This window comes from Ovis canadensis, chromosome 3 (assembly GCF_042477335.2).
Source record: "Ovis canadensis isolate MfBH-ARS-UI-01 breed Bighorn chromosome 3, ARS-UI_OviCan_v2, whole genome shotgun sequence".
Lineage (NCBI taxonomy): Eukaryota > Metazoa > Chordata > Mammalia > Artiodactyla > Bovidae > Ovis > Ovis canadensis.
In genome coordinates this window covers 150048986-150071028 of record NC_091247.1, presented here as the reverse complement: position 1 = coordinate 150071028, position 22043 = coordinate 150048986, and the positions used below count along the sequence as shown (strand labels likewise).

Genomic DNA, 22043 nt, shown 5'->3' with positions numbered 1-22043 from the left:
ACTATTATTACCCCATTTCAGAAGAGGTTAAATGACCTGCCTGAGATCATCCAGCTAGTAAGTGTGGCAGTCCAGATTCAAACAAGCGCAGTGTGGCTCCTGGTCTGAGTTCTCCCATCTGGACCCTGATTCAGAGATAAAGTCTGGCACAAAGTAGGACCTCAATAAACCTTTATTAAATGATTGGACAAACGACTTCTACAATTAGGCAAGAAGTCTATACAGGCAATCTTGACTTCTTAATATCTGCACACAACTGCATTATGGGTTTCAAAGAAGGATTTAAATGGATAACATAGAAATTTTTTCAACAAATATTTCAGAACACCTACAACGTGCCAGACCCCCAGGAGACACTGCCCCCAAAGGGCTGACAGCCCAGTATAGGACATAGACCAAGAACAGTGCACTAATTTCTACCAGAGTGGTGACTGCTGGGTGCTACACAGCCACAGAAAATCTTGTCCGAGCTGCACAGAGCTAAGCCTTGGGAAGGGTACAAGACAACCGTGAATGTTCTATAAATAAAGTCAGTTTATCCAACACATATTCATTCTGCTTTAACCTTCTGTGAGCTGACCCAGGACAGCGCCTGGGCTGAGGAGCAATGCAACTGCTTGCTGTTTGTTAAATGGATGAAGAAAGGGACAAATGAAGGAAGCAAGCCAGCTGCGACAGGTCACATAATTTGTCCTGGAAAATGTGTTTCAGAGTCTAACTAAGCTTGCAAGCTCGTGTAGTTTAGGTCTTTCGTTACATCAGAGTAGGAGAGGAGCCATAGTTTGCAAGCTCCTGCCCCCCCTAAAAATGGGGTGGGGGGTTTAAATCAATAATCAAAATAGCAAACGAACTCCAGATTTTACATCACCTATTCACATACCACTCTCTCTTCCTTTCTGCAAATGCTTTTTTTTCCCCATGTGGAACAGCTTTCAGGATCTTAGCTCCCTGACGAGGGATAAACCCAGACAGCAGTGAATGTACCTACTCCTACTGGACCACCAGGGGATCCCTCAAATGCTCTATTTTTAAAGATGTTGATGTTTGTTTAAAAGATGCTTTAGGAACTGGAAGGGGCTTCCCTCATAGCTCAGTTGGTAAAGAATCTGCCTGCAATGCAGGAGACTCCAGTTTGATTCCTGGGTCAGAGAGATCCCCTGGAGAAGGGATAGGCTACCCACTTCAGTATTCTTGGGATTCCTTTGTGGCTCAGCTGGTAAAGAATCCACCTGCAATGCGGGAGAGCTGGGTTCGATCCCTGGGTTGGGAAGATCCCCTGGAGAAAGGAAAGGCTACCCATTTAGGAACTGGAAGCGCTAGATCCCTCCTAATATCATCCATGACACACAATTTGTATAATACTTGAGTTATTACAATTCTGAGCTTTCTGTGGGAGTCATTTTGTTTTTATAAAAACTAGCAAGTTAGAATTCTAGGTTTCATGACTGTTTTACGTAACCATGCAAAGTTTTTCTCCCCATATAAAAAAGGCTCCTCTCACACACTAAATTACTTATTCCAAAACCATCACAATTTTTTTCAATCAAAAAGTGAACAGCTTTGACATTTTAAAATAAGAAACTGTCACTTTCAGAATTTGATTGAACTATTCTAATAGCAGGCTGGAGTCATTAAAATTGGCTTTTAGAGAGATACTTCACTTGCTTAGTAACTGGCATACTGTAGTGATGACAGTCTCCAAATCAAGCTTCCAAGTAAGACAGTGTCTCTGAAGACTGGATAAAGACAGGTCACACACAAGCTACTCATTACAAGTATGTTTCAATCTCGTTTAATCAGACAAATGCTATATGTTCATAATAAAGCAATGGTGTTTTACATAAATAAAATGTTTATACTTTTGTTGTTGTTTAGTTGCTAGGTTGTATCTGACTCTTTTTCGCGACCCCATGGACTGTAGCCTGCCAGGTTCCTCTGTCCATGGCATTCTCCAGGCAAGAACACTGGAGTGGGTGACCATTTCCTCCTCCAGGAGATCTTCCCAACCCTGGGATCGAACCTACTTCTCCTGCGCTGCTGAGCCACCAGGGAAGCCCCTAATATTTATACTGTAGTGCACACATATTCTTATGTAAGAAATGGAAAGATATTCTGCAAAATCTCTATACCACCTTAATTCAAAAGTAACACACAGGGACTTCCCCGGTGGTCCAGTGGTTAAGCCTCCATGCTTCCAATATAGGATGCAGGTTTGATTCCTGGTTAGGGAACTAGGATCCCACATGCTGCAGAGCTCAGCCAAAAATTTTTAAAAATGAATAAAAAAATTAAAAAGGTAGCATACAAGAGATCATTCCATAATTCTTCTCTTTGTCCATTATTACCATTAAGGGTGAAAAAGGGAGGGAACAACCAATAATTTGTTAATGGTTTAGGAGAGAAATGCCAGATTAATTAAAACAAAAAAGGCACAATGTTTCCTAAGATTTACTACCATTTTATTGAGGGGCAAACTTTCTTTAAAATTCCAGATGTGAAAGTGCCTTAGGAAAATTCCAATGCTGTTGTGGAAAATGCAGTGACGGTCTCCAACAGGACGCGGCTTGTCTGGGTCCCCAGCAGCTCTCCTGGGGCCAGCAGATGCCAGCCGGGAGTAGGAGCTGGACCACAGGCTCACAGAACGAGCATCACTGTTGCCTTTGGGTCACTAAGCTACAAAGGAACACTCTGTTTTAAAAGTCTTCTTATGGAAAGTAATAAAGTGCTATTTCTTGGCTTTTATGACCTTATATTCTTTTAAAGAACTTCATTTTCCCATAGGGCAGCCAGAGTTGATGTATATGGTTGATATGGTATGAACCACAGCCAAGGGACGCCATGCTGAGAAAGGAGAATACTCTGCTGGCAGTGCAAGTATATTGAAATAGTTAATTTTCTTAGCAGTCAAATAGCTACCAAATAGACAGGATTTCTTTTTTTTTAATCTGATACCTAATCTGGCATACTGAATTGCATGATTTATTTTATACATTTCCACCCCCCCCCCACCCTCCCACCCCATTTGTGAGATGTCCTGGCTTTTAGGTTGCAATGTAGAGGATACATTTCTATAGAAAACTGAGAAACTGTAAGCAGCAGAGTCTGAAAAAAAAAAAATCAAAGGACAGTGCTAGACATGCACTGAGACTCCTACAAAAAAACCACTTTTTCTTTGTCACTAGTATCATCTCTCATTTCAACATCCACTCTGCTTCCTGGTGGCTTTTAGAAAATAACATTAACCTACGTAATCCATTTAGCTGTCAGAGATCTTTTAACCTGAAGAGTTATTTTGATGTCAAGATGTTTAAATGCTCCTTCCTAATCAAAATGCACCAAAATAAAACCTAGTTAAGATTTTCCATGTGAAGGGAAAGATCTTCATCTCTCCTCCCTCAGATACAGGCTACCAACCTGCCTTTGGCTCCAGTATTGATTCTACCTGATTTGAAAGTGAAAGTGAAGTTGCTCAGTCGTGTCCGACTCTTTGCGAGCCTGTGGACTGTAGCCCACCAGGCTCTTCCATCCATGGGATTCTCCAGGCAAGAATACTGGAGTGGGTTGCCATTTCCTTCTCCAGGGGATCTTCCCCACCCAGGAATCGAACTCAGATCTCCCACATCGCAGGCAGATGCTTTAACCTCTAAGCCACCAGGGAAGTCGCTACCTGATTTGAATGCTCACAATTAAACAGATTTTTACTCCATTCTCACAGTAGGGGAAGTACACTCCAGGTGCAGTCTGGAGCCTGTGCTGAAGGCATTCTACAAAACACTGGCAAGTAAAACAACTGTATCCATGCTCCCTAAATACTGCTTCGCAAAATTAATGTGCTAACCAATAGTTCTATGTACTCTGGAAAAGAAATAAATAGGCACAAGTTCTTCAAACAAAGTAGAGAAGTAAAATTTTAGATACCACAAATAAAACAGGATATCATTCAACATTTAGATATTCCTAGTCTTTGACTCAATATTTAAACTTATTTAATACCACTTCTATTATCTGAGACTATTTGTTGAAGAGTGAGGGAAAAAACTTTCAGAGACAGAAAGCGTGGGAGACAATCAGTGATCCAATTTTCCATTAAAAGCAAGCATTCCTTATTTCTATATTTTATTTGAACTAGGCAGTTATTTAGTCACATCTGCCCTTTGCCTTGGCTAAAGCCAGCAGCCCTGACCCTGGACAGTCATTTCAGACAAGGCCACTACTGTTCACAGGAATGACAGGAAAGAATGAATGTGCAGCTGATTCTGGAAAAAATACCCCTTCATCTTGGTAAGTCAAAGGCACCATCTTTATGCAAGAAACACAGGTAACACTAGCCGTTCCGAAAATCAGTAATAATATTGCTAAGTCATGTTAATAGTAAAACAGTATTAATAGAATCCTGTCCCCTTAGAAGAACAAAAAATGTCTTCCAGGATCTGTGATGCCTGAAATGCTATAAATCTCTGAAGACAGGTTATATCCTTCCCACTTCCCTGAGGCATTTGTCACATTGCCAGACAAGATTAGAGCCAGATAAGCCTCAGACACTTTTTGAAGATATTAGAAAGATCATGTTAGGGAAGTGGCTTAGGGGTTATACTTTATCAAACCAACATCCTTCAAATGCCTCCTACTAATAATAGAGTGTCATCTGCTACAGCAAGATGGTGGTCACTGAGGTAACAAGGGGACTATATATTTAGTGATAACCTTTATTCTGTTTTCCTTTGGTGTGTGTTTGTGAAGGAAAGATCTATTAAAAAAATAATAACACAATAGAAAAGTCTCCAGCAGCCAAAGGCATTTTTCATTATGAAAGCCCTTTTTAACCACTCCCAGTTACTTCTCTGACCTTCTTTTTTCTACTAAACTTTCCTGTTACTCCACCCAGATTTTTCTCCTGAATACTATTTTCTTTTTCCTACCCCATTCGACTCACAGCTTTCTAACACTCATAGAATAGCTTACTGCTGGCATCTATTAATATCTTTGGTGAATGTGTGTTTCAAGTGCATTATTTACAGTAGAAAATTAACTCTGTTCTAAGAATTGATGATGTAATTTGGTTTAAATTAAAAGATCATACTTTAGAAGTCCACAAATGTTTTTGAATTGCAGGTAAATACATATGTTACAAATCCTCACTAGAGATTTTATCAGGATACATAATGAAATTCATCTTATTTTCCATTTTAGATATCTGGTTTTAGAGAAAATGATTCAACATGTATGTAGAATAACTATGAAAATGTATGTAAAACACGTATGTAAAGTAAGAATGGCCAAGATATATTGCTCATTCAAAATCACTGTGGGAAATTTGTCAGTCATTAAACTGTCATCTTATGGTTGCTCTCAGACAAATAGGTGAAAATGTAATGTCTCACTCCCCATTTTCAAATCAATCAAAAGGCAAAGCTATCTTATCTCATTTATTGTATTAGAAAATTAAAATATATGTGCTAACAGGGTAAGATTACAAAGGGAAAGAATAAGAGGGGGAAGGAAACCTCACTAGAGATTGTCTAAAAGAGTGAAACCCATTTTGAAGATGTAAAAGATGTTGATAGCAGACTCAAAGTGTATTATACACATAATAGAACTAAAGGAAATTAAGAAAAGTTGCTAATGTACTTGAAATGTTCCTGAAATCAGCTGAAGTGCATTCTGAAAAATAAAGCACCTATGGAAGATACCGTCAAAATAATTTTTAAAAAAGAAAAAAAAATAGAACTAGCAATGAAAAAATTGAGAAGTGAATAAATGAATGAATATATGTAAAAAATACCAAAGGTGCAAGGATTCACCAGGAAACAGATGAGAAAGAACCAAAGCAAGGCAAAGACTTACACATAAAACTTAAATATCAACTTCATGATGTGAAGAAGAGATGGGAACAGTCTTCTTATATAAAGAGTGACTTTAGTACCCTAAATCACAGACAGAAAAAATTAAAAAAAAAGAATGATATAAAGGTGGAAGAAACTTTGCTGCTAAGACAGCTGGTGGAAGTCACTGGTCAGAAACACTGGATCACCAACAAAGATGTAACTCGCATTCCAATTTTAGCAGATTTAATTACAATTTTAAAATTGTGATCCAGACAATTTCACAGCTCTGGAAGATAAAGAACTAAATTACTGCCACCACTAGAAACCTGCCTGTGGCAAGCCAAACTCATGCAGGGTGAGTGAGAATACTGACTGCTTCTTTCTCAAACTACATTTAAATATTGGGGTTTTTTAAAGCCCGGGTTTTTTTTTTTCATTTTTCTGAAAGATTTAATTACAGACAAACAAAAATCCCAATCAATTGTTGGATAATTAACTAAAATACAGTTAGGAGAACCTAAGATTTATCATGCAAATCAGGACACTTTTTCAGTACAATGAATAACTATGTTCGGACAACAGATATAAACCAGGATGTACAGTCACCCTAAATACAGCACAATTCTAAAGTGAAATAACATAAAAAATTCTTGAACTCATCACCTCACCCTTCTCCCAACTTCCACTTTTGGAAAGGGAAAAATGCACCTTTCCAAAATGCTATCAAAATTTTTCTGGAGGTCATATTTTAAAATGTAGGAATAACATTTCCTAAACTTCACAGCAGAACTCAAAGAAATATCCTTGGAAGGGTTGGCTGAAAAAGGATTTAATTTAATTTTTGTCAGTTTCAGAATCATTTAGATTCCAAAGTCCTAGTGGAATGTAAACAAAAGCAGAAGGATACATTTGCCGTAATGCATCCAGATGTAGAGCTCCATGTCACTGGTAATAAAGAGTCATGATTCAATTATTACAGAAAGGATTAGCTTGTCTTTAGTTTGCATTTATTTAAATACATTTTATTTGGGGGCAAGAACACGAACACTAGAAAACTGAAAGTAAACAAAGAAGCCCAAAAGGAGTTAACAGTTGATACTACAAGCTTGAAAATATCATTCATACACATCTGAGTCAGTGCGCTCAAGGTCAAATACAAATACTATTATCTCAGTTGGGGTTGCCAGATTCAGGGACATCTGGGGTGCCGCTGGGTATCACCAGCTTTCTGGAACAGCCGTTCTCTTGGCACTGAGGAACATTCAAGTTGCACAGCAGGACTGAGGGGAGAGGACTTCAGCGCAGCAAGTTTTAAAATGGGATCCTTCCTTCCAGACTCTCATCAGCCAAGCAAGCTGGAGAGGTGAGAGCAGCGGGTGGGGTTGCCTCAGAGACTCTCGGAAGGACTTCTCTCCAGAAGGGGTGTATTCGAAGGGTGGATAGAGGGGGGGCATGGGAAGCACCTGTCCCACCTCAACCTCCCCCCAGGCCCCACCCCCAAAAGTGGTACTTTTGCAGATGCCATTTATAAAGACCCTGGACTTGGCATTTAATAAAGCAGCACAGAATGTAGGAAGGGATCCTTCAGGGACACAAGGACAGAGAAAAGGTAAACAAAAAGGGAGTCCTTTTTATGGGTTTCCTCCCCACCATAGCCAAAGCAGCACCTCATCCTTAGTGGTAGAGCCTGGCCAATGTTGTGGAGGTTCTTTTTTTTCCTCCGGCCACAGGGCTTGGCTGCAGGAATTCCCCAAACCTAGGTTTTATCCATTTGTTCTGTACATTTGTTTGCATCTGCTTTTTGTGGCTAATTGCTTTTCAACCACAGCCAGTTTCCCTAGCTTCCCTTTTTCTTTTTAAACCAGCACCAACCTCATGATCCCAGAGGCTGGGGAGAGGAGGGCACTGGAGAAGTACTGGGCTAAAGGGACTGATGGAGGAATTGCAACTCTCCTCTAAGGAGCTTTCCTTCAGGTCTCTGGCTTTGAGGCCTGATTCCATGGCTACTATACTTACCTACAAAGGGCCAGAATGAGGATCTGGGGGTGCAAGGAGGAAAAATGTGGCTCTACCCTGGAAAGAGACCACCTGTGTTGCTAGATGGCTAAAGGCAAAGGAGAAACCCCACAGAGATGTTTGACAGGGTGGGCTCAAGAGCCAGCTCATGGAGGACTCACAGAAAATGTACCATCTGAATGAAAAGGATCACTGGCAATTTCCTGGCGATCCAGTAGTCAGGATTTCACACTTTTACTGCAAGGGCACAGATTCAGCGCCTAGGTCAGAGAGCTAAGATCCCACAAACTGTGCTCATGGTGTGTCCAAAAAAGGAAAAAAAGATCACTCTGCAGTGCGAAGGGAGCAGGACTGGAGCCCAGAAGCCTGATAATGGATTAGTGAGTGAAGATGAACGAGTGAACTTTTGAGACAAGAGGATGATGGCTATCCCAGAAAGGCCCAGGAGGTAAATGAGATGGGATTTGTGGTTGAAGGAATGTGAAAAAGAGGAATTGAGGATAACATCCAGGTTTCTAACTTGGACAACTAGGTGATTTTTGAAGTTACTAACTTAGCACATATATAGATGGTGGAGAAGGTTTGAAGATGCATGCGGCAAGCAAAGCAGCTGGCTGGAGAGGTGACAGTGGGGTCTCAGCTCAGGTAGTCTGCGAGCTGGTCTCCAGCAAACTAGGGCAGAGTATACTGGATCGTGTAGGGTGTCTGGATTCTAGTCTGGTGCTAACATTTAGTAACTGTATGACTCACAGTGATTCTCTCAATCGCCTGGAACCTGATTCTGCATTTATCAAATGAGACAACTGACCCACAGTTTGCTACCAGGATTAAATGAGAATATGCGTAGAAGTATTTTCAATACTGAAGCTTCAATTAAACCTAAGTACTCTTCCAACTCTCCACAGCCACCCAAATTCATCAGACGTTTGGTACTATTTTCAGCCAGACACCAGAGGTACTGAAGTAGACAGTGATCTCACGGGGCTGACACAGTCATCAGGACCTCACTTGAGAAACATTTATTTATTCATCAAGTAAAAATATTTTGAGCCCCTCATTTTAGCTTATTCTAAACATAAAAACACGAGTATCAATTGTTTTCCTTAAGGCCCCCAAACTTCAGGGTGCAGAAGATAAACTATAAAGAGATGAATTACAATATGTGCTCAGCACTGTGTAATAAAGGTCTGAGGCTGAATGAACTGGAGGTATTCGCACACTGTCTTTGCCAATTCCAATTTCTGTGTATGAGGGGCAAAAGGATTACTATTACTATTTTGATTTTTGATTGACGTATAGTTGATTTACAATCAACCAGGGATTGAACCCTATCTCTTATCTCTTGCATTGGCAGGTGGATTCTTTGCCACTAGCGCCACCTGGGAAGCCATCTCAGAGACTATATACTTAATAAAAAAGTCTTTAGAGAAGTGTTCTGGTGAGGTCTAAATCTGCTGGACATTTCATTATGTTGATGCCTACAAGCCAGTTAGCTTCATTGCAAATAATAATTTAAAATACTAAAATAGTAATAATATGGAAGAAGTTACCGATCCAAATGATCCGTTGTGTACTAAAAATGCTCTTGATAGACATAGTCAATTGATGAACAAATATGTACGGAATACATATTCTGTGTTAGACATCCTATTAAGTGCAAGAAAGACTTTTTAATAATCTGTAATGCGAATGGTGACTGCAGTTATGAAATTAAAAGACACTTGCTTCCTGGAAGAATAGCTATGTTAGCTATGTCAAACCTAGACAGTGTTTTAAAAAGCAGAGACATCACTCTACTGACCAAGGTCCATGTACTCAAAGCTATGGTTTTCCCACTAGTCATGTATGGATGTGAGAGTTGGACCATAAAGAAGGCTGAGCGTTGAACTGACACTTTTGAACTGTGGTGCTCGGGAAGACTCTTGAGAGTCCCTTGGACAGCAAGGAGGTCAAACCAGTGAATCCTAAAGGAAATCAGCCCTGAATATTCACTGGAGGAACTGATGCTAAAGCTGAAGATTCAATACTTTGGCCACCTGATGCAGAGTGGACTCACTGGAAAAGACCCTGATGCTGGGAAAACTTGAGGGCAAGAGGAGAAGGGGGCAACAGAGGATGAGATGGTTGGGTGGCATCACTGACTCAGTGGACATGAGTTTGAGTAAGCTCAGGGAGATAGTGATGGACAGAGAAGCCTGGCATGCTGCAGTCCATGGGGTCACAAAGAGTTGGACATGACTTAGTGCCTGAACAACAACAACGTCTCCCAAAAGTCTAAACCAGCAGTCTCCAACTGTTTTGACACCAGGGGCCAGTTTCATGAAACAAATTTTTCCAAGGACAGAGAGGGGGAGGGATGGTTTTGGAATAACTGTCATAAGGAGTCAGCAACATACATCCCTTGCATGTGCAGTTCACAGTAGGGTTCACGCTCCTATGAGAATCTAATGCCGCTGCTGATTTGACAGGAGGCGGAGCTCAGGTGGTAATGTGACCAGTGGGGAGCAGCTGTAAACACCGATGGAGTTTCACTCACTCCTTGGCCACTCACCTCCTGCTGTGCAGCCTGGTTCCTGACCAACCATCAGCCGGTACTGGTCTGTGGGGGTTGGGGGCCCCTGGTCTAAACTGACCCCTTCTGAATGGAACTGTACTTTGTGTGCCTATTTTACAAAAGCTATTAGAAGACAATCTGGTATAGAAATTTTCGGTCTTGCCAGACTCTTTCTGGGGTAGTTCCCAAGGAGAAACACTTGGGGATATTTTTATTAAAAAAAAATACTTCAACTATTTTTTAATCACACTTTTCTTCACCTCATAACAGACAATTAACTTCTAATGACATCATTATCCAAGACAGAAAGGTGAGAAGTTTAAGTGTTATAATCTTTAGGTGGGATACACATTCCTCTTTAAATACACATACACACACACACACACACAATCTACACAAGGAATAGCACAAAAAGAAACTCATTACAGCCCATGCAAAGCTTCACCTCCAACCTTATAACCCAGTGATGGCAATTTCTAATAATACTTGATGTGTGGATCTTTGGAGCTTAATCAGTTGTGTTCATTGTGAATGCAATCTGGCCCAGTATAAACGCAGAAACTGTCCTTCAGATCTGTGTAAAGTTTGCTAATAAGTATAGCATAATTTTCACTATACCTTGGAACATGGAAATATTTTTTTGGTATTATCTTAAACAATGATAATCGCATAGTATAAATATTAGGTTGGTGCAGAAGTAATTGCAGTTTGCACTGTTGAACTTTACCATTTGATACTGGAATACATTCTTAAATGTGGTTATGCTATACATCATTTTAATTTGAATTTCTTGCTTTACGTTTCTTGCTAATGAATTATTAATTGCTGTTTATTTTATATGTATTTTATACTACGGAAATGATGTTAGACAAAAAGCAAACTCGAGCAAACTTCTTATTTGAGTTCAAAATGGGTCATAAAGCAGGGAAGACAACTTGCAACATGAACACCACATCTGGCCCAGGAACTGCTAATGTGCGCACAGTACAGCGGTGGCTCAAGAAGTTTTGCAAAGGAGATGAGAGCCCTGAAGATGAGGAGCATAGTGGCTGGCCATCGGAAGTTGACAGCAACCATCTGAGAGCATCATCAAAGCTGATCCTCTTACAACTACGCAAGAAGTTGCCCAAGAAGTCAAATGTCAACCATTCTACTGTCATTTGGCATTTGAAACAAATTGGAAAAGTGAAAAAGCTTGATAAGTGGGTACCTCATGAGCTGACCACAAATCAAAAAAATAGTCATTTTGAAGTGCTGTCTTCTCTTATTCTATGCAACAACCACGAACCATTTCTTGATCAGATTGTGATGTGTGATGAAAAGTGGAATTTATATGAGAACCAGTAATGACCAGGTCAGTGGTTGGACAGAGAAGAAGCTCCAAAGCACTTTCCAAAGCCAAACTTGAACCAAAAAAAAGGTCATGGCCACAGGTGATCTGCTGCCCATCTGATCCACTACAGCTTTCTGAATTCTGGCAAAACCATTACATCTGAGAAGTATGCTCAGCAAATTGATGAGATGCATGGAAAACTGCAGGGCCTGCAGCCAGCACTGGTCAACAGAAAAGGCCCAATTATTCTCCACGACAATGCGTGACTACACATAAATATTTTGCGTTACCCACCATATTCATCTGACCTCTTGCCAACTGGCTACCATTTTTTCAAGCTTCTTGACAACTTTTTGCAGGAAAAAGGCTTCCACAATCAGCAGTATGTAGAAAACGCTTTCTAAGAGTTTGTTCAATTCTGAAGCACGGATTTTTATGCTACAGAAATAAATAAACTTATTTCTCGTTGGGAAAAATGTATTGATTGTAATGGTTCCTATTTTGACTAATAAAGATGTGTTTGAGCCTAGTTATAATGATTTAAAACTCAGGGTCAGAAACTGCTATTGTTTTTCCATCAACCTAATACTACTAACCTTACAACAGAGTAAGGTGGAAAATATACTTACAGAAAAAGTGAAATGACAGTTAAGGAGTATTTTCAAGAAGCTCATCTTAGCCTAGGGAAGCAATTTTACTCTACTGTGTGCATTTTCAAAACTATTGTAATGCTCATGGCATTCGGTCCCATTACTTCGTGGCAAACAGAAGGGGAAAAATGAAAGCAGTGAGAGATTTTATTTGCTTGGGCTCCAAAATCACTTCAGACAGTGACTGCAGCCATGAAATTAAAAGACACTTGGAAGGAAAGCTATGATAAACCTAGACTGCGTATTGAAAAACAGAGAAATCACTTTGCTGATAAAGGTTCATGTAGTGAAAGCTATGGTTTTATAAGCAATCCTGTATGGATGTGAGTTGGTCCATAATGAAGGATGAGTGCTAAAGAACTGATGCTTTCAAATTGCGGTGCTAGAGGACTCTTGAGAGTCCCTTGGACAGTGAGGAGATCAAACCAGTCAGTCCTAAAGGAAATCAAACCTAAATATTTACTAAAAGGACTGATGCTGAAGCTGAAGCTCTGATACTTTGGCCACCTGATGTGAAGAGAGGAATCACTGGAAAAGACCCTAACACTGGGAAGGACTGAAAGCAAAGGGGGAAGGGGGCAGCAGAGGATGAGGTGGTTAGACAGCATCATCTAGCCAATGGACATGTTTGAGCAAACTCAGGGAGATGGTGGAGAACCAAGGAGCCTGGCGTGCTGCAGTCCGTGGGGTCACACAGAGTCGGACACAACTTAGCAATTGAACAACATCAACATCAACAACAAACTAATGTGAGTGCTCTGAGCATATTTAGGGTAGACTGAGGTAAGCTATCACGTCCAGCAAGGTAGGTGAACTAAATGCATTTTCAGCTATGATACTGTCAATCCCAATGAGTTTATTGGGATAACTAACCTGTAGATTGAGCAAGATTTATATATGGAATACTTTTCCATATCAAAAGCAAAATTTTATAGTGGGATATTAAACTTTATAATGCCCCTGGATTTGCACGTTCATTTGGAACAGAAGTGACTGCTTTCAGGTAATGGATTTAAGAGAGGAAACATCATTTCAAGTTTGTTTAAGACTGCCATCTAGTGACTCCTTTCTCCCTACTGGATGCAGAATTCTCTGCGATCAAGTCAGTTTAGAGAGGGTCTATATTTAACTTTCCAGACTGGTTAACTCAGGTTTTCAATAGATAGCAGTCACCTTTTCCAGCTTGGATGTCATTCTTATGGTACCAGCTGTGCAGAAACTTATTGTCCTGCTTGGCAGCAGTAGAGAAAAAGTGAGGCACAGACATGAAGCAAAGTAAAAAACAGTCATCTATTATTCTTTGCTGACCTATACAATCAGACATGACCCTCAAAACAAGACAAATGAACTCTTTTGTGGTGATGTAATCCCTAGAGCAGATGGATCGATGATGGAAACATGTAACCCCACCAAGGTTTATATTTAACATGAGTAGTGTGGCACTACTGCTCTGTGTGAAACTGCTCTGGCCAGTACAGCTGAAAGATTATGTCAGCAGCTGAACAGCACAGATTCTGAAATCAGAGTCCCACAGAAACACCTGCTGTAGACTAGACAGTCGCTGCGTGACCCAAAGTATTCCTTTGTGAATCAATATGAAATCAATGTCCCAGCATGATGTTAGGTGGAATCACGCTAATGGACAAGCAAACTAGTCAGGGAGACACAGCAAAGCGATCTCAGCTTTATGAGCTCATTAGCCAATTGGAACTGGGATGGTTTCAAGACACCTGGGTGGTTATGTCCACCTACCTGCATTACCCTGGAAGTTTCAATTGGATACAGTTCCTTCTGTGAGTCATAGATTATTTGTTTTAGTATGCATTGTTAAACAATTGTCATATTCCACGTTGAAATGGCTGCCTTCCAGATGGGGTATGAGGTGATTTTTTTGTGACAGAATTCACTGGAGTCCTAAAGTATGAATGAAGTATATGGGTTTTTGATAAAATTCCACCTGACAGCTCAGTTGATCAAGACACTGATTTGATTTCAACAGTTCACAGAATTATAATTAAGCAGTTATGAATGGCACCCATGTTTATCTAGAAAACATCTAGTTTACTCGTAAGTAAAATAAATCTTTAAAGAAGTCCCTTTATATTTATTTCAGTGGCTTTCCAAATACAAATGTGCAACCTTAATAAGTTAAGTTCCATATTCAGTGATTTCTTGAAAAGTATTATAGAAACTTTAAAATATATAGTCAAAACAAAGAAGAAAATATTTAGCTTTATTTTGAAGCAACTATTTTATATATTGGGGAGATTATTTTCACAAGCATTTACATGTTAGGGTCAACAATAACTAATTTAATGTAATATGCAAATAGTCTGTATGAATTTAACCTTAATCCCCAAAGCTGTCTTAGCAAATATAAACTCTTTAATTTCCTAGGTTTATCAAGCAAATCCCCTCAAATCACCTGTCAAATTCTACCTTCATCTAGCCACTGAAAAATGTACAGCAAAATGTAGCCTATTTGAAATGTGAAAGTAAGTATAAACATCACGAATAGGTAATTTTTTGCACATGTCAATATCAGAAAAGAAAGAAATACAAAAATTTTAGGTTTCTCCATCTTATAAACTTGGTATGAGTTTCAAAGTCAACAAAAAAGACCAGTAAAAGGGAATTTTATGAAGAGGCTATTTCCTTTTTCAAGAGAGTTCAAAAAGAAGCTGATAGGAAAAAGAAAATGTCCCTGTAACTTATATAGTTGATCAAAAACAAAATCCCTGGAATCAGCTTGGTGGGGTGGGGTGTGAAACCGTCCAGTACAAACCAAGTCTGTAGTTAAAGCCAGTGGTGAGAATCAGAGGAATGCCAGAGTCTCAGGCCTTGTGTTTGGAAACAAGCAGGGGTTCTGGTGGCTTTTCAGACCCAGCTCCTGGGATGGGAGCTTTTGTTTGTTTTTACGGTCCAAGAGAGTGAACCCCCAGCAGTATCTGGGTGACCTGGGTCTGATGTGAAAGTCACTTTTGCTCACTCTGCATCAGAGGGCTCATTTGCTAACTGAGGGCAAGCATGTTTCCTTCCTGGGGAATGAGTGCATTCCCCAGCCCAGACCTCCACATCGCAGAGCCCTGAAGGATGGAGTGGATAGGTCACATCTTTGGATCTGTCTTTCCTTTTGTTTCTATTAATCACCCCCTTTCTTGTATTGTTTAGGAATATGCCTCTGTTTCTTCAGTAAGTATATGCTGAATGAATAAAACAGATGGATGAATGAGAGATAAATTTTAAGTGTGAACAATTTGGGTAGATTTCATATTATAATTAACCTTCAAAGATACATGCATGCTAAGTTGCTTCAGGTGTGTCTGAGTCTGCAACCTTATGGACTGTAGCCCACCAGGCTCCTTTGTCCATGGGATTCTCTGGAGTGGGTTGCCATGCCCTCCTCCAAGGGATCTTCCCGACTGAGGAATCAAACCCATGTCTGTTACGTCTCCTACATGACAGACAGGTTCTTTACCACCAGCACCACCTGGGAAGCCTCTCAAAGATACATAAGTATTTGCAAATAAAAACTATATACCAGATGGTCTTCATCTATACTTTAGAACATTTAAACACAGAAATAGTTATTGGCATTCCCCTCCACAAAATATTTAAAATATATCAACCATACTTATTCTCCTTATTTAAAAAGTAACACACCTACAGCACAAACTATGAAAAAAATGAAAAGGGGACACAAAATCATATCCATTCTTAATCTACCCACCAAGGAATAAACCATTACTAATATTTTACTCGGAGAAGGCAATGGCACCCCACTCCAGTACTCTTGCCTGGAAAATCCCATGGATGGAGGAGCCTGGTAGGCTGCAGTCCATGGGGTCACTAAGTCGGACATGACTGAGTGACTTCACTTTCACCTTTCGCTTTCATGCATTGGAGAAGGAAATGGCAACCCACTCCAGTGTTCTTGCCTGGAGAATCCCAGGGACGGGGGAGCCTAGTGGGCTGCTGTCTATAGGTTCGCACAGAGTTGGACACGACTGAAGTGACTTAGCAATATTTTACTGATACAAAAGTGTCACTAGAGTTAGAAGGCCACCTGTGCAGGGCTTCAAATCCAAAGCACTTGGGGACCCACAGGTCTGGGAAAAGGTCCTTAGTTTCCTGTATATTTTTAAAAGATTTCTCATTAGTTAATCCAGGGAGTCCCTCGAGCATTAAAGGATTGTTTCATCCTAAAGAAATTTAGTGGCTTCTGATCACTAATGAGACTCTACTCAGTTACACTGAGAAATATAAATGGCTGAATACATAAGAATATTCCACAAAGAAGTCAGCTTGAAAAATGAGAGTAATAATCTGAGGGCTGGTTTAAAATATTGGAGCAAAATAACTGAATTACGTTAACAGGTAATATCCTCAAGCCAGGACCACTAAAACATGTACATGTCCACTAGACCAAAAGCCAAGGAAGGGCCCATGCCAGGTACTGCTCGCTTAGGGGGCTGCCTTAGAATCAGACTCACAAGCCCCCATCCCTTCTTCTCCTTATGTGTGGACTCTATTTGGTCAACCTGAAATTCTGATTTACCATCAATTCTGCTGCTTCTTAAACTGCTGACTTCTACAAATATCTGACTTGACAAACACTGTTTCCAAAGACTGGGAGACTTGAGTATTTTACCCTAAAAAACAAGAAAGGCAAAGCAAAGGCAATACTTCTTTACAACTGGTGGCTCACGAGGAAAAGAATCCAACCTGCAAAGCAGAAGACCTGGGTTTGATCCCTGGGTTGGGAAGATCTCCTGGAGAAGGGAATGAGTGGGTGAAGGTAGCACCCACTCCAGTATTCTGGCCTGGAAAATCCCATGGACAGAGGAGCCTCGTGGGCTACAGTCTGTGGGGTTGCAAAGAGTTGGACACAACTGAGTAACTTTCACTCATTGTGTGTAGCAGTGGTTACATGGTCATGTAAATTCTCTAACAAAGCCAAGGAAGTGATAATACTTCCTAAACTGGACTGAGAAGAAAAATGTATTATTAATTCTCTTGGAGCATTTGTACACATTTCTTCTGTCCCTTCTATTTCTTCCTAAACTGTGTGCAAGGAGCCAGGACTCTCACCTGGCTGAGGAGGACACAGGGGCATTGAAAGGGTGGAGCTAGAAATAGGAACTTTGAGTTGTCAGGTAAAATACAGGATGCATGGTTAAAACTGAATTTCAGACAAACTACCAATCATTTCTTTTTTTTAGGGACATACAATATTTGAGATGCACTTACACTAAAAATTATTTTTTTACATTCTTTTTTTAAAATATTATTTTCCATTATGGTTTATCACAGGATATTGAATATAGTTCGTAGGACCTTGTTGGTTATCCATCCTATATGTAACAGTTTACCTCTGCTAATCCCAAATTCTCGTCCTTCCTTCACCCACCCCCTCCCTCTTGGCAAAACCACAGTCTATTCTCTCACAGTCTGTGAGGCAACATAAAAAAAATTCTCAATTGTTTATCTGGAATTCAAATTCACCAAGCATGTTGCGTGGCTTTTTTATTTTGATAAATCTGGAAGCCCTATCACAAACTCCCTTTTTTCCTCTCAACAAGAGCAGTTCCTACTTGATAGGCTGGAGTTCTGGATAACCTTGTGTTTGAGAACAGTGTTCAGCTATCCAAAAAGTTTGTCAACCACTTTGCTCAATGAATCTGGGCAACGTTCTGAACTCCACTGTCTGTGGACTTCTCATCAATAAAGTAGAGTGTATCTGGTTGTTGTGAAAATTAAAGCTTATAAAACCTTTTACAATGGGCACGTTCAGCCCCATATGCTACAAAATATTTATTACATTCCAGACTGCCTGAAAACAAACTGATTGCTCAGTGAACAATTAGATGGAAGAAATTCTGAAAGATGTTAAATCACATCTAAATCTCACCACACTTAAGAACAACATATTGAAACACAGAGGGCCTTCCAACCTAAGGAGTGGACTTATCTTTGAAAAACAAACATAACTTGACTTGCTTTTAAACAGTACAGTACTCCAAATTATATTGTTACAGATTTTTTTCAGCTGAATCATAGCTTTTGAAACAGGAGATCAAGAAATAACAATCAGGAAATGAAAACAGTTCATCTCCTACAAGTCTATTGTCTGCTTTTTCTGCTTGGTAAGGTTTTTTAAACTTAAAAAAAGTTTTCATGAAAACAAAACAGAGATACCAACACGATAAAACACATCTGGAGGCCACTTGGTGACATTCAGGCTTCTTTTTTTCCCAACCATTAGCTTTCATGGAAAGCTCTTACAGTACTAAAGCAAATGTCATAAAAGTGTAACACTTATTATATAATGTTGTCTAAACACTTGAGGCTGAAATTGAAACTTGGCAGTGAAACTGAAGAGTAAATAAATTTAGATTGTACCAACATAACAGTGAAGACACAAGTGTAAATAAATACCTGGTGGGTTGGCCAGGCTAATGCAACATTTAAGGAGGAGAAGAGTGAGCTCTGATTCAGAAGTTTAAAGTCAATTACAGAGAAGAAAGACAGGGTTACAATTCAAGTTGTCAAAATTCATCTCTTATTTTCTGATTGAAACTGAGGTGTTAAAAAGGTGGCAATAAGTCCACTGCATAATTAATCTTAGAGCCAAATGTAAAGATTTGTAATTCACTAACCATCATGCTTGTCTTGTTTCCTGCTTTTGCACAAATTTTGCTTTCTGACTAAAATAAGTCATTGTTCGGTCATCAAGACCCAACTCAACTCTCTTCGTCCCTGGAGCCTTCCTTAAAAAGTCATACAGAACAAACGACTCCTACTTTTGGCTTTGTGTCACTACTATATCTGGCACATTTCTGTATCCGTGCCTCCACCACAGTATTTCACAAGTGCTCCAATGCCTTCCTTCTCTATAAAATGGTGAGCTTTTTAAAGAGAGGAACTATCCTCAGTTGATGTCTGTAGTCCCAGAGCCTAACACAGTGCCTGACAAAGCACAGGGCTCAATGAAGGTATGCTCAAGTGAAAATGATGCCCCTAAACTGAAACAAAATGGAAACTTTCACATTAAACGGTTAACGTGAATTCCTAAGTGAAATTGCTTCTTATTCTTCAGAGGAGCGAAAAGGCAGTGGAGAATATTCAAAACAGCTACATCACTTTGAAGTGAATAAATGGCCAGGAAAAGAGGCAGAAGATGAAAGGTTCTACATATCCATTTAAGAAGCTGGAACAACAAACTACTGTGAACTGTTCAGAAAACATCTTTGCAAAAGTGTGCCAATCGTAACCTGGAGGGCTGGCCTCCAGACCAAGGAGCAGATGCGACTTTATTTCTATCCCTCCCTTTGGCTGTCTCCTGAGAAGGCCTACAAAGGTGTCATTAAGAGATGGAACACTTTCCTGCAGCACTTTCACACACTCATTACCAGCTGATAGCGTTTGATCTTTGAGTCATGGCTGAAGTGACCCAGATTCAAACTGGTGATTATTAATGTCACATTTCTATAGGCCTTCTTATTGGAACAGCACTTAACAGTCACTTGTGAATCTGCTGGGATGTGAGCCATGGCTCATTGCTGTGTTCATCCCAACAACTCACAACCTCCATCTTCAGAGATACAATATAAGTGGTACCCTGCCTCCCGGTGGGCTGTCTGTAACCTCAGCCTAATTAGAATGTGAGTAAGATCCAAGAGCCTGAGAATTTGCTTAAAAATCAGTGATTTAATTAATCACAGTGCTAGAAAAAATGGACTAGCCAGGGCAGTACGTATGGTGACACAGGCCAATGTATATTAAGATTAATACAGAAAGAGTTTCACCACTGACTGCATATTTACACCAGCTTTTACTGGGAGAGTCGGGAGATAAGAATTTTATTATGGTTTAAAAAATATTAGGAATGCAACTAAAATGGATCCTGGGCTACTCTTATTTTCCAGCAAACCCTCTTCAAACTTCCCCCAATTAATTCCAATTTGGTCAATGAACATTTTAACAAAATATAATCACTATGTGATTACATAAGTAAGTGAACATACTACTTTGAGTTCTCCTTTATACATTTTCCACATTTCCCATTTATAAACACAGTGCTCACATTTGTAACTTTCAGTGTGCATATAAGTATGCCATTGCTGTAACTACATCAGATTAATAATTTGCTCTGAATATTAAGGCATTTTAAGCTCCTCATATTAAATTACAGTGTAACCTATTAAACCAGACTTTTGGTAAGGGGAAACCAAACCGGACATTCTCTTAGGTCTTTAAAATACAGCTACTGTTGAATTTTGAAATGGCTGCACTGTAATATGAATAAAAAGACCATCTTTAAAAGATGCACCTGGTTAACATGAATAATTTTGAGTAGACTGCTAAATACTTCTAATCAGGGATTTAGGTAATGCTGACAATTAATAATAGTACTATCAGCTCCTATTCATTTATCTGGCTGCAGCGGGTCTTAGTTTCGGCATGTGGGCTCTTCACTGCATCGCACGGGATCTTCTGCACAGACTCCCTCTAGTTGTGGCACCTGGGCTTCAGCAGTTGCAGGACACAGGCTCTCTAGCTGCGGTGCATGCGTTTACTTGCTCAGAGGCACATGGGATGCTAGTTCCCCAACCAGGGACCAAACCCGTGTCCCCGGCACTGCAAAGTGGATTCTTAACCACTGGATCACCAGGGAAGCCCCTCAGCCCTTATCTATGAACCACTCCCCTAAAGTTACAGCCTCCAAACCCAGTGTTTTAGAATCAAGAAAATTTTGAGCCTAAAAGGTCATCAGGCCTCTCACTTTATCATTCAGGAAACTGAGGCATAGCGTAGGTAAGAAGTCGAGAAAATTAAGTGACCTGTCCAAGATTACATGCAAGTTAGCAGTAGTAGAGGCTATAGTTATCTCAAAGCACTTAATGTAGAACAATATATACACAGAAAGATTTACAAAACAATAAAACATTGTCAAACAATTTTAGACAGATTATAACTGCTTGCTCATTTTTCGTCTTTCTTTTGTTTCTTTCTAAAAATCCAAACGAAACTCCCTAGAAAGGTGCATCTTGAACTAAAAGGCAGCTTCTTCATCAATAAATTGAAGATAACCTTGGTTAGACCTCTATGCAAAGATGCAATGAAAGTAAATGAGATGAATCTGAAAGTGCTTTGTGTACTTCAGAGGTATTAGCCTTATTAGAAGTAAAGAACCCCCAAGTTAAAACAGGATAATTTCTGGACAAATAAGTTGGCACAGTGCCTTAATAGGAAAGCTGACTCACTGCCAATTTAGCCCTGGAACCTGAGACATTAAAATAATAATTTCGAGCAGCTATGTTTCCTACTAAGCTGGCTGAAATCACTTAGAGGATTAGCTTTTCACCTCTGGAATTTAAGTCAGGATTTCTTGAGTGAAAGATGGTCCATCACCCTTATTTTAACATAGGAGGCAATAGCACAAGTCTGTCTGCAGATACTGCCTCTACTTTTGTTTTACGGTTACAGAGAAGCATTATGAAGGGGGATGTCATACAGCTTCCTTGTTACCAATATTTCCTCTTGTTTCTAGTAATATGGTATTGGTTTGCTATGTGCTTACATATCATTGATCACTTTGTGATGGAGAGAAGGGAGAAGGGGTATTTGATCAGTCTCTTTCCTCATACTCCATCACATTTCTC

The 22043-nt window shown here is 39.8% G+C and overlaps 1 protein-coding gene and 1 pseudogene across 1 annotated transcript in view; one reads left to right on the top strand and one right to left on the bottom strand.

The window, feature by feature from the left end:
• Nucleotides 1–22043, bottom strand: part of PRICKLE1 (prickle planar cell polarity protein 1) — a 108205-nt gene that overhangs the window by 79815 nt on the left and 6347 nt on the right. The window lies entirely within an intron of this gene.
• On the top strand, nt 11254–12237 carry LOC138437374 (histone-lysine N-methyltransferase SETMAR-like; annotated as a pseudogene).